At 41.9% G+C, this 13,461-nt stretch overlaps 1 pseudogene; it reads right to left on the bottom strand.

The window, feature by feature from the left end:
* Positions 1 to 12,022: 12,022 nt before the first annotated feature.
* On the bottom strand, positions 12,023 to 13,060 carry LOC117093798 (annotated as a pseudogene).
* Positions 13,061 to 13,461: the final 401 nt, after the last annotated feature.

The raw sequence follows: 13,461 nt of genomic DNA, 5'->3' as shown, positions 1-13,461 counted from the left end.
TAATTGTCCCAAATGTACATGCATTTCTGTTCTGTCTCCAAATTGTTGATTTTTAGGATTGCGCCCAGTGGTGTGCTGGTGAATGCTCAGCAACTAATACTCTCAAATAAATACATGACAGATTTGTGGCATTTGCTGATTTCTTTTGGTTTAAATACTCCCATGGCCAATTTAAAGCGATCAACATACTACTATTAAACACAGAGAAGGGAAGAAATGCACAGTAACACATTTTAAAAATACCATACGGATACAGTAGACATAAATATCCCCAAGAGCATAGTTAATAGTAAAATGTAGTAAAGCACTTGAGTATTATTTGTGACGGTCTTTGAGTATTTATTATCTTTTTGCACACTTCATTTAATTATAAGTTCATATAATTCAACTTTTTTTTTTTTTTTTTTGAGACGGAGTCTCGCTCTGTCGCCCAGGCTGGAGTGCAGTGGTGCAATTTCAGCTCCCTGCAAGCTCTGCCTCCCGGGTTTACGCCATTCTCCTGCCTCAGCCTCCCGAGTAGCTGGGATTACAGGCACCCGCCACCATGCCCAGCTAATTTTTGTGTATTTTTAGTAGAGACGGGGTTTCACCATGTTAGCCAGGATGGTCTCGATCTCCTGACCTTGTGATTCATCCACCTCAGCCTCCCAAAGTGCTGGGATTACAGGCGTGAGCCACTGCACCTGGCTTGTTTTTTTTTTTTCTTCTTTTTTTTCTTTTTTTTGAGACGTAGTCTTGTTCTGTCTCCCAGGCTGGAATACAGTGACGAGATCTTGGCCCACTGCAACCTCCACCTCCAAGTTTCATGCAATTTTCCTGCCTCAGCCTCCCAAGTAGCTGGGATTACAGGCGTGTGCCATCACACCCAGCTAATCTTTATATTCTTAGTAGAGATGGGGTTTCGCCATGTTGCCCAGGCTGGTCTCGATCTCCTGACCTCAGGTGATCCGCCACCCTCGGCCTCCAAAAGTGCTGGGATTACAGGCGTGAATCACTGCACCCAGCCTATAATTCAGTTTTTAATAATGTCTGTGTTTATCAGCTGGCTCACAAAATTCCTAAAAATTTAATGATTGGCTCCCATGAAGTGGCTTCCTACTGACTGTGCAGCTTAACACACCCCTATATGTTCTAGATGGGATCTGACTGTGCTCTACTGGGTCTTTTAGTTAGACAAAGGGGAGAAAGCAAAGTTGACTCTTGCTAACTGACCACCAACTCCAACCCCCTCCCTAGCTTTGCAGAACAACTAAGAATTACACTGAAAGCTTCAGTGTAGCAAATATTACAAGTTAGCTGACCCAAGACCCATTCTTGACCATTTTCTCCCTTGGCTACCTCTACTTATAAAGGGTGGAAAAGCTAAATACTCTCTTTCTCAACTTCCTGCGGAGCTGAGTGGCCAATGAGACATAAGAAGTGCTGGTGGACAGTGGTCTGGAAATGCTTTTTGCTTTCCTGATAAAAGGACTAGGTGGGTCACTTACCCTTCCTCCATGCTTAAGATAGTATAGGCTGGACACAGTGGCTCACGCCTGTAAACCCAGCACTTTGGGAGGCCAAGGTGGGCAGATCACGAGGTCAGGAGTTCAAGACCAGCCTGACCAACATAGTGAAATCCCATCTCTACTGAAAATACAAAAATGAGCCAGGCGTGGTGGTATATGCCTGTAATCCCAGCTACTCGGGAGGCTGAGGCAGGAGAATCACTTGAACCTGGGAGGTGGAGGTTGCAGAGAGCTGAGATCACACCACTGCACACCAGCCTAGTGACACTGCAAGACTCCATCTCTAAATAAATAAATAAACAAATAAATAAATAAATAAAAATAAAGATGTTAGTATGATATATGGAGCTGTGGCAGCAATTTTGAAACCATGAGTCAAAATGCCTGAAGAAAAGGCCAGGAGAATTGAACAGCTATTAGCCATAGGTTTAGTGGGCTCCCAGACTAAAACTGAACCAACAGATTCCAACATCAGACTTGGTGTTATGTGAGGGAAAAAGATCTTCTCTTTTTTTTTTTTTTTTTTTTTTTTTTTGAGATGGAATCTTGCTCTGTCATCCAGGCTGGAGTGCAGTGGTACAATCTCAGCTCACTGCACCCTCCGCCTCCTGAGTTCAAGCAATTCTCCTGCCTCAGTCTCTCTGGTAACTGGGATTATAGGTGCACATCACCACACTGGCTAAATTTCTGTATTTTTAGCAGAGACAGGGCTTCACCATGTTGGCCAGGCTGGTCTCAAACTCCTGACCTCAGGTGATCCACCCACCTCAGCCTCCCAAAGTGCTGGGATTATAGGCGGGAGCCACCATGCCGGACCAATCTTCTTTATGCTCTTATGTTGAGTTTTCTGTTATTTACCGCCAAAGCTACTCCTATCCCATACACATAGGAATTTTATCTCTTGTGGCTTCTATCACCACCCCAAGAGCTAAAAAGGGAGTAAGAGGAAAGGCAACTCATATGCCAAGCATGGTGCTGAGTGGTTTCCATGCTTCATCCTCTTTAAGTTTCACAACAACTTTATGAGAGATGACATTCACAAAAATGTGTCATTTATTATGGCTAGTCATAATTTCTGTTTTTAAGGACTATCCCAGAGCACTGAAGTTATGTGGACTTTGAAAAATTAATTTCAGCATAAATGTACAAAGGTTTGAACACTTATCCTTCTTCAGCAAATTAAAAATACATCACACAGACATTTCCTTCGGGTAAATTAGACAAGAACTGCACACTGCCAGACATAGCATTCATACCTAACTTCTGCCAAGCAACCAAGGTTCCATTAACAACACACTGGAAACACCTTTCCTTTTGTCAAAGTTTGCCTGGGTTTCAAGGAGATTAAGGAAAATGTTGTCCTCCTCAGGGCTCAGTGGCATCCACTAGGGAGGAGGAGGCAGTGGTACTTTCTTTGGTGTGGGCTGGTCCTCTCTTAGGCAGGCCATAGACCTGTATTTCTCAGGAGTCTAAACTCTCCCAGTGAGGGTCAGGAGGGAAATGAAGGAGAGAGTACAATTCCAGGGCTCAAACAGCCAGGCCGCCAGGAGTTAGAAGTCCCTGAGCCTTTGTTATATATGGAAACAGGAGGCTTCCCTGGTATGAGTCAGGAGGACTGGGAAACTACAGAAGGTGGTGAGGGACAAAAGGAGAGTCAAGGTGACAGATACTACATCATAGAAACAACAAACCACAGAGAAAACAAACAAAAAAAATCATGGACTTTGGAGTCAGACAGATCTGACTTTAAATCTCAGTTCCATTACTTAGCTAGCTATGTTCCCTGAGACTACTGTTTTGTCTAAGCTCCTTTCTGGATTTCTGAAAACACATCTCCTATGCCACAAAGAGGGTGTGAGATTGAGTCTAAACCAATCACGGTGTCAAAAGCATTCAAACCAAAGCGACTCCATCTTGAATAGGGGCTGGGTCAAATATGGCTGAGACCTACTGGGCTGCATTCCAAGGAGGTTAGACATTCTTAAGTCACAAGATAAGATAAGAGGTCAGCACAAGATACAGATCACAAAGACCCTGCAGATAAAACAGGATGCCGTAAAAGCGGCTAAACCCCACCAAAACCAAAATGGTGACAAAAGTCCTCATTGCTCATTATATGCTAATTATAATGCATTAGCATGCTAAAAGACACACACCAGCACCATGACGGTTTACAAATGCCATGGCAACATCTGGAAGTTACCCTATATGGTCTAAAAGGGAGAAGAACCCTCAGTTCTGGGAATTCGTCAGCCCTTTTCCAGAAAACTCATGAGTAATCCACCCCTGTTTAGCATATAATCAAGAAATAACCATAAAAATAGCCAACCAGCAGCCTTTGGGGATGCTCTGCCTATGGAATAGCCATTCTTTTGTTTCTTTATTTCCCTAATAAACTTGCTTTCACTTTACTCTATAGACTCACCCTGAATTCTTTATCAAACTCTCTCTTGGAGTCTGGATCAGGACCCCTTTCGGTTAACAATGGTACCCATTTTCCTCCATAGAGACAGACAGCAGAGGGGCTGGCCTTGCTGGCCAGAGTCCCTCTCCAGAATCTGGTTAAGTGGGGCAGCAGTAGTCCTTTCCTCTCTAGCTGCAGAGTGTTAGGGAGTGAATCTAAGCTGTGCACAGCCATATGCTCATTCTTGTGAGGACATCTGTCTGTAAATGACTTGACAAACACAGAAGCAGAGATAGGAGAAAGAACCTCGTTGGTTTCAATGTTCCAAGCTTGTTGGTTCCAGGAACTAATAACACTCCTTTCCTCTGAAGCAAGTTTGAGCTCAATTTCTGTCACATGCAACGAGTCCCAAGCCCATCTGTAAAGTAGGAATAGTGATACCTAATCCTAAGATGTGAAGATAAAATAACCTGTAATAAAGAACTCAACAGTTCAGCCTGCTTGTGACTGCTTGGTATCTGCTTTAACAGATACCATGTATTTGTTCATCAAAGTGTCACTATCACCAATGAACACTAATTACACAAGCTGTTACTAGATTTTCTTTGGGAAGAAAATAATGAAGAAATGATTTGAGAAATGCTTAACAAAATCCTTCCTAAGGAACCTACCAGAGTTTCCAATCTTCAAATCTGCATCATGAATTCCCAACTACACCAAGTAATCTGACCACAAAACCCTATGTCAGAGCGCGTCTTTGAACATCTTGGGAACCACTCTATGATCTAAGTGGCTAACTCAGTAGTTGCGCTATGGCAAATACTGCTGCAGTGAGAGTTTGACTTTCTGGTGACTTTCAGTTCCTTTTCTACATGGGCGAAACTCTGACAGCTTTTACCCCAGCACTGGTAATTACTGTGAGACTTGGAAAAGTCACTTCAACTCCCTGAGCCTCAGTTTCTTTATTTGTAAGATGACAATGTTAGACTCCATAACCTTTTAAGCATCCATGCAACTATGTATTTCTTTGCTTGTGGGAGTATAGAAGGTTCTGGGAGGATTAACTGTACTGTATGGATATCCTGGGTCTATGAGGGTCAAGAAAAGCCCAGGTGTTGAGTGAGAAAAAGGGAGCAGAAATGGTATACTGCGTGAAGGTTCAGAGCAGACACCAGGATCAGCTAAGCTATTTGGAGATTGTACTCCAATATTCTAATGTAAGTAATCTTTGGATTAACTAAACTTTCTTAAATTGAGACTTCTTTTGACACCACATTCTGTGGATTCATACATTTTACGTTTGAATGGAATAAAATTAAAGCCTTGAAAAACAAAGAGTTAAGGTAACTGAATGTTTGCTCTATGGGTCCTCAAAGGCCAAGAAAACCTAACAAAAAAAGGTGGAAAGGAACGAAGATCATACAACTCAGACCTCTAAACTCCTGAATGTTGTGTTTCTTATGTTCCTATTCAGTTCAAGTTTAACCAAGATACCCATAAACTGAACCCTCTTCTCTTCTACTATCCTAAGCTAACCAGCAGAAAACCCTCTTGGGGATGCTTAGTAAGCATGAAGAATAAAGTGTCACGAAACAACGAAGGAAAAGATCCTTTGAAAATTGAAAAACACTCCACAAATATATTATTTTTATTATTATTCACCTGTTTAAAGTGTAATTTTGGCTTAACCACAGACATGACTTCAGGGAAGTAATTCATCAGCTCTGCCCTTCATATAAAACAAATGCAGTCATGGATGAGAAAGATTAACTAGAAAATGATGGTGAACGTCTTTGAAAATTGAGGGTCACTGCGATGCTTATTAATTAATAGTAGCCATACAACTGTGATGTTATAAATAGCTTTACATTCGAGCAGCACCCAGAGTAACCTACTATTTTTTCGCTTATTGCCATTTTGATTTAGTCCATTCCTCCACTAACCTATAATTAGCACAACACCCTGGAAAATTAATCCAGCCTGGTGACTCAACATCAGGGAAATGAAACAGACTTCTAAATCATGTTAGAATTAAATTGGAGCCCGAGGGCTAAGTCCTCATGGTTTCAGAGGGAACTAAAAGCCTCAAACCCTGATTTTTCAGCTAAATATAGGGGAGTCCATCTTTCTAAACAACTGAGTTTCAACATTGCTATCAAGGTACACATGTATTCCTTATTAGAATTTTCAATCAGTTATAGAATAAGAAAGAGAATTACAAGCTGTTACATTATAACTATGTATTTTCAAATATTCCTTGTAAGAATGTGGCTTTGGAGAAGCTAAACCTGCTAACCAAATTAAGATAAACTGCCCCAATCTCCATCTCCTGGCAGAGATTCTGGGGTCAATCTGAGCAGGAGGGTTTTGAGGGGCTGGACTGGCAGAGGACGTCTTCTGCTAGAAACTATGCGACTCCAGCCCAGACTGGAGTGCAGTGGTGTGATCTCAGCTCACTGCAACCTCTACCTCCTGGGTTCAAGTGATTCCACTGCCTTAGCCTCCCAAGCAGCTGGGATTACAGGTGTATGCCACCATGCCTGGCTAATTTTTGTATTTTTTGTAGAGACAGGGTTTCTCCATGTTGGCCAGGCTGGTCTTGAACTCCTGACCTCAAGTGATCTGCCCCCCTCGGCCTCCCAAGGTGCTGGGATTACAGGCGTGAGCCACCGTGCCTGGCCAAGAGCAATTACTTTTATAGGAATCTAGGTTCTGAGTCTGTACTGCCAAAACATAAATAAATAAATAAATAAATAATTTTTAAAAAGTCAGTATGGACAATGGAGAAGGCTGAAAGAAGGAAGAGAAAAGATAATTCTTAAGTTTCCCTATCCCTTAGTAAAGACAGTATATTCCCAAATGGAGAGTCATTGGAAATTTAACATGGTATTGTCCTTCACATAAGAAATAATGCGGCCGGGCGCGGTGGCTCAAGCCTGTAATCCCAGCACTTTGGGAGGCCGAGATGGGCGGATCACGAGATCAAGAGATCGAGACCATCCTGGCGAACATGGTGAAACCTCGTCTCTACTAAAAAATACAAAAAACTAGCCGGGCGAGGTGGCGGGCGCCTGTAGTCCCAGCTACTCGGGAGGCTGAGGCGGGAGAATGGCGTAAACCCGGGAGGCGGAGCTTGCAGTGAGCTGAGATCCGGCCACTGCACTCCAGCCTGGGCGACAGAGCGAGACTCCGTCTCAAAAAAAAAAAAAAAAAAAAAGAAATAATGTGACTGATAATGTGACTGATCTAATGACAACCCAACATTAGCTTTTAGTTATTTTTCCAGCAGCAGCAGCAGCAATGAGTTGCTCTGAGCCCCCATCACTAAGGTAGACCTATTTCCTGGGCACTGCAAATTGGTTCCACCACCTCCACTTTGGAATACCTTTTACTGGTAGTAGTCGAGCTGGATTTATATCTGGTAGTCACAGCATTTAAAAATGCATGATACTGGATTGTCAAGTAGAGGAGACATGGGAGCTAAGACCAAGGTTTTGACTGCCAAACCCAGGACTTTTCCTTGATTCATTAGGCAGTAGGCAACCATTAAATGTTTGAGTCAGGGAATACCATGATTGAAGCTGTGCTTTAAGAAGATTCAACTAGCATTAGTGCATTGGATATAAAAGATCAAATAAGCAGCTGGGTGATGAGAATGAAAAGCAGCTTGCAGAAGTAAGGTAAATTCTGCAGGATCTGGCAATTAGGTTTGATGATCAAGGGAAAGGAAAGACTACTAGATTTTAAGGCTGGACAATTGAAACAATACTGGTGGTATTTTCTGAAGTCAAAGTTTGACTAGAAGGAAAGGTGATGGCTTTGGCCTTAGATGAGCTAAGATTTAAAACTAGGAAAGTTTGCCTGCAGGCTTCCACAATCATATCCCATGCAAACAATTGGAAATAAAACAGCCAAAGCTAATAAGCATTTACAAGGAAAGGACACTGGGGCTATTTAATTTAGCAAGTGAAAAGATTTAGCAAAAAAAGAGAAAGGTGAAAGGATCTATTTATTTATCTGATGACCTAGTTCCTAGCCTTTAACTCAGCATACTGACCTACCCGTCACACTATATGTCAGGGGAAGCAAGCAAAGCTTGTTTTGGGAAAAGTGCCCCAAGTACACACTGTCCTTTTTGAGACGGAGTTTCACTCTTGTCACCCAGGCTGGAGTGCAGTGGTGTGATCTTGGCTGACTGCAACCTCTGCCTCCCAGGTTTACGCGATTCTCCTGTCTCAGCCTCCCAAGTAGCTGGGATTAAAGGTGCCTGCCACCGTGCCTGGCTCATTTTGTATTTTTAGTAGAGACAAGGGTTCACCATGTTGGCCAGGCTGGTCTTGAACTGCTGACCACAGGTGATCCGCCTGCCTTGGCCTTCCAAAGTGCTGGGATTATAGACGTGAGCCACCGCGCCCAGCCCACACTGTCCATTTTTACCTCATTGATACTTATTTTCGTCTCCCTGCTCCTGTATAGCTGGTTCCATATTCCAGCTTTCCATATTGCTTTTGATCTGCATGTGGTCTCTTCTGGCTATTGGATACCTCTTTCCATGGGATCTGAGAATGCTCAGATTTCAGCAATCGCATAGTTTCTAGCAGAAGACTTCCTCTGCCAGTCCAGCCCCTCAAAACCCTCCTGCTCAGATTGACCCCAGAATCTCTGCCAGGAGATGGAGATTGTGGTGAGCTGAGATCACACCATTGCACTTCAGCCTGGGTAACAAGAGCAAAACTCTGTCTCAAAAAAAAAAAAGTCAGATACTTAATACTTATTACTAAATATTAGAGAAGATGTTTAGAAATCAAAACCCTCATACACAGCTGGTAGGAATATAAAATTGGAAAAAATTTGGCAGTTCCTCAAAAATTTAAACATAGAGTTAACATTTGACCCAGCAATCCAAGTCCTAGGTTTATGTCCAAGAGAAATGAAAACATATGTCTACACAAAAACTTTTACTTAAATGTTTATAGCATTATTCGTAATACCCAAAAATTGGAAACAACTCAAATGTCCATCATGAATAGATAAATAAAATATCCATATAATGGAATACTATTCAGCCATAAAATGGAATGATCTAGTAACACATGCTACAACATGAATAAATCTTATAAATGTATGCTAAGTGAAAGAAGCAGATTCAAAAGATCACATATTGTAAGATTCCATTTATTTGAATTTTCTAGAATACGCAAATCTATAGAGATCAAAAGTAGATTAGTGGTTGCTTATCTCTGGGGGGGGTTGGGGGAAGTAGGAAATGGGAGGGTGATAGCTAAAGGCTACAGAGTTTCCTTTTAGGTGATAAAAATGTTCTGAAATTGCCAATAGTGATAGTTGTACATACCTGTGAATGCATTGAAAACTAGAATTGTGTATTTCAAATGGGTGAATTGTATGGTACATAAATTATGCCTCTCAAGAAAGCTGTTATAAAAAAAATCAATACTCAGAGTATTCAAGGTATGAACGTTGATGTTGATGACAATTTTCTGGTTGCTATTTTTTTTTTTTTTTTAGAAAAAACAAACATATAATATATAATGGATACAGATTTGTATCCATCAAAATCCAGTACATTAAATATCATTTTACTTTGCTTTTTCTGAAACAAATTAAAACTCACCTGAACCTTGCTAAAATATTGAGACATCGAATTATAGTTACAATTAGGACTCCCCTACTTACCTTCCAGGAGAATTTATTCAGGTTGCAGGGTTCCTCTGCAGTCAAGAGCATCAAGAAGGGCTCACTGGTACTTGGTGGGTACTTCCTGATGCTTTTGACTGCAGAAGAACTGGTTAACTGGTTAATACTGGTTAACAGTGAAAGAATGACAGTCTAAGCTTGCAGAGGCTAAAGTACTTTGAGGAAAGGTGGTTCTGCTGCTCCTCTGCCCTGCCCTGTTAGAGACTGAGGGATTTTCCAAGACTAGAAGCCCTGGGACCCAACCAGTCACTTCTCTTTGAGCTCTTTCTACTTCCCGGGCCACTGTGAGCCAGCAATACAGATCAGCTTGCTTAAGACCATCCCTCCTATGGAGAATAACTAGAAAAGCTGGTAAGAATACAGGAAATATCAGTTTGAAGGCACTGGAAAGTTTCTAAGAAAATGTGAGCTCAGAGGACCAATCTCAAAGAGAAAGGAAGTACAGAGAGGTGAACCCATCACTTGGTATTGCTTTTCCTTTGACATTTTTGCTGACTCTTAATCAGCAACTGAGAAGCCCAAAAGCTGAAGAGAGCTTACAGGGCTGAGATGACAAGAATTAGAGATCAGGAGCCATTAAAGAGGAGGTACTCTGGTAAACACCATAGGATTTCATTTGATACGGTAATATGTTACATTGCTGGCCGCTAGTGAACCAAACCTTCCAGGATTTATACCTGTGGGTTGTCCTCTTCACATTGGCTCTGGGCTTAGCCATGTGATTTGTTTTCTTTTGTTTGTTTCTTTAGAGACAGGGTCTTGCTGTATTGCCCAGGCTAGAGTGCAGTAGCTATTCACAGGTGTGATCACAGCACACTCTCTCCTCCATCTCCTGCCCTCAAGCAATCCTCCTGCCTCAGGCTCCTTAGAAGGTAAGACTACAGGTGTGCACCACTGCATCTGGCTCATGTGATTTGTTTTTATCAATAGTACATTAGTGAAGGTGAAAACAAAGATTAAATATGCACTTGCTCACTGGGACTTGTACTTTTGGATTTCTCCCTGTTAGAATCTAGCCTCCATGCTTAAGTCAAGGTTATCCCAGTGGAGAAATACGCCATGTGGAGAGGCCCTGGGGGATGGAACATTGTATAGAGATGCTATGTGAAAGCTTACCAAAATGCCCCAGCCCAGTGCCCAGCTGAATGCAGCTTTACAAACGATCCCAGCCAACACCAAATGGAGAACTGTCTAATCAACCCAGATAATTACAAGAAATCACTATTGTTTTAAGCCACAAGTATTGAAGTGGTTTGAGATACAGCAATAAACAAGTAAATCAGTTGGGAACCCTAAAGAATCCTACAAGTAAGCATGGGCCAAATATAGACTAGCCCTCACAAAGACTGAGGTCCAGCAAACCCATAAAAACCCTTCTAATCTCTGAATTAAATTGCTTTTTTTTTTTTTTTTTTTTTTTTTTTTGAGGCAGAGTCTTGCTGTGTTGCTCAGGCTGGAGTGTAGTGGCACGATGTCAGCTCATTGCAACTTCTGCCTACCAGACTCAAGCGATTCTTCTGCCTCAGCCTTCCGAGTAGCTGGGACTACAGGCATGCGCCACCATGCCCAGTTAATTTTTGTATTAGAGACAGGGTGTCACCATATTTGCTAGGCTGGTCTCAAACTCCTGACCTTATGATCCACCTGCCTCGGCCTCGCAAAGGTTGCTTATTTTTTATTTTTTACTGCAATAAGTCTTTATTTTTCATACAGGGTGCCACTGCAGGTAACCATCAGAGAACATATTGCTATTTTCAAATATGCAGACTGAACAAAAGCATTTTAGCATGCTGTCTTATCGTACATAGAAAACTGATGAACATCTTCAGACACTAAGACCAGGAAATAAAATGGGTTAATGCTATTTATTGATACGTTTATGAATCATTCAGCAGTGTTAATATAAGCTATATTTACCTGCAAGCAGAATTACAATCACTCACCCTGGCAGCACTGGGCAATTCTAAAATGCAGGTCTAGTGAAAGGTAGGTACAACCAGCAAGCAAGCAAGGAAGGATCAGATGCCATGTCTACTTCTGAAGGCAGTGACTGATTTGGAACCAGGCTCTGCAGATTTTAAGAATCGATACAGCCACCTTAACAGCTTAATATTGAGCTTCCCTTACTTTGTATGTTGGCAGTCAACAAAAGTGAGAATTTCTGAAACAAGCTAAATAGGATTAAAAAGCAAAACGCTGTCCAGGTAACAAGAGAATTGCTGCTTCACAACTTTTGCCCAGTTCTCACCTGTTGTCTTACAAAAACCTCTCATCTGGTAAGTTTTAGTGAAAACCTCTAGCGACTGTAACAGACTTTTCTCAACTCAGCTCTAGATACTAAGTATCAGAAACAAGGCTTGTGAAGTGGATGTGTTCACAGGAAAGTGCAGTGTTTCTACTGGCGGTAAGTGTCAAGTTTCCTCTCCATGTTGCCAAAGGAATCTGCTCCATGTAATCAGCCTGGACCTGTTCCCACCGCTCCTTCCATTCTTCTGAGGATACAAAAGCTGTGCCATAGCGGGGATCTCCCCAAGACAGAGATGTGATATGGCTCCTGAGACGTCTTCCACATTTATGTATGAGCAGGTGCCTTTGACAAGGCCAAATTGTTGAAGCAGAGGTAAAACGATGGTGGTAAAGATGTTCCACCAGGATGAGAAACTCTGGATGAGTCATGTTGGGATGGTGGAACTCACTTTTGACACTTTTTGTTTTGGGATCATAATTCCATGGTTTGCCTCGTCCCAGGAAATGCACAACTTTGGCACTTCCACCAAACACTTTAAATGCTGGGAGATTGGAATATATAGAGATGCGACTTAGGCTATAAATAAACAGCAGGTGTTTTCTGCTATGTGTTGTTGCCCAGCTGTTAAAAAACGTGTTCTGTATGCTTTGTTCCCCACCATCAAAACTACCTTGCTCAGAAGCAAGATGCAACAGCTGATTATATGTTTCAACTGAAGGCTGATAAATTCAGAATTGAAGCAGTCAGGCCACCCTGGGTCAGGTGCTGCTGACAATTCTTCTCTCTCAAAAAGATCATCAATATTTGCTGGGACCAGAGTATCTGCATCCATGAATACACATTTTGAATAATATGTAAGCGACCAGCAGTGGAGCTTTGTCAGCGTGACACCCAACTGTGACCTCTTCATTAAGCTTAGATGAGCAGAATCACCACTGTCCAAGACATCTGCCATGATGACTTCATCAAAGACTCTCTCTCAAACTTTTCTCATGGAGTCTGAGACCTGTGGGGTGGGGAGCATGACTAGCCTCCTGGTGGTCCTGTGCTGTTTCAGAGATGAGTCCGGGACCAGGGCACCTTTGGTGTAGACATCATTTGTGGTCAGTGTCACAAAGGCCTGATCTGTCATGGTGCTGCCAGAGGTGCAGGTGGGCCAGGGCAGCCACAGGTTGGTGGCTCAGAGAAGCCAGTGCCTGGAGGGAGTGTGGCCAATGAGGAGGCACAGTGGGACTTAAGTTGCTTATTATATGTACTCCCAACTGCTTGTTGAAACTAAAGTGAATCCTCCCTTAAATAAGGTATCAACTAGAACCTCAGGTCATCTCTATAGTTTTTAAAACACAATTTTCCATTTCAAAAAAACTATGCTGATAAAAATATAAGAAGTGACTGATAATCAAGAGAAAAATCAGACAATAGAAACAGACCCACAAGAGATCCAGGTTTGAAAGTTATCAGACACAAACTGTAAATAACTGTGATTAATGTTTGCAAAATTAAATGATAAGATAGCTTCAGCACAGATGTGGAAGTCATAAAAAATTAAAGTGAATTTAAAGAAATATATACAATAACTAAAATTA

Source organism: Trachypithecus francoisi, unplaced genomic scaffold (assembly GCF_009764315.1).
Source record: "Trachypithecus francoisi isolate TF-2019V2 unplaced genomic scaffold, Tfra_2.0 Lachesis_group12, whole genome shotgun sequence".
Taxonomy (NCBI): Eukaryota; Metazoa; Chordata; class Mammalia; order Primates; family Cercopithecidae; genus Trachypithecus; species Trachypithecus francoisi.
Note: the sequence above shows the minus strand (reverse complement) of the source record. Positions and strands in the feature narration are given on the sequence as shown.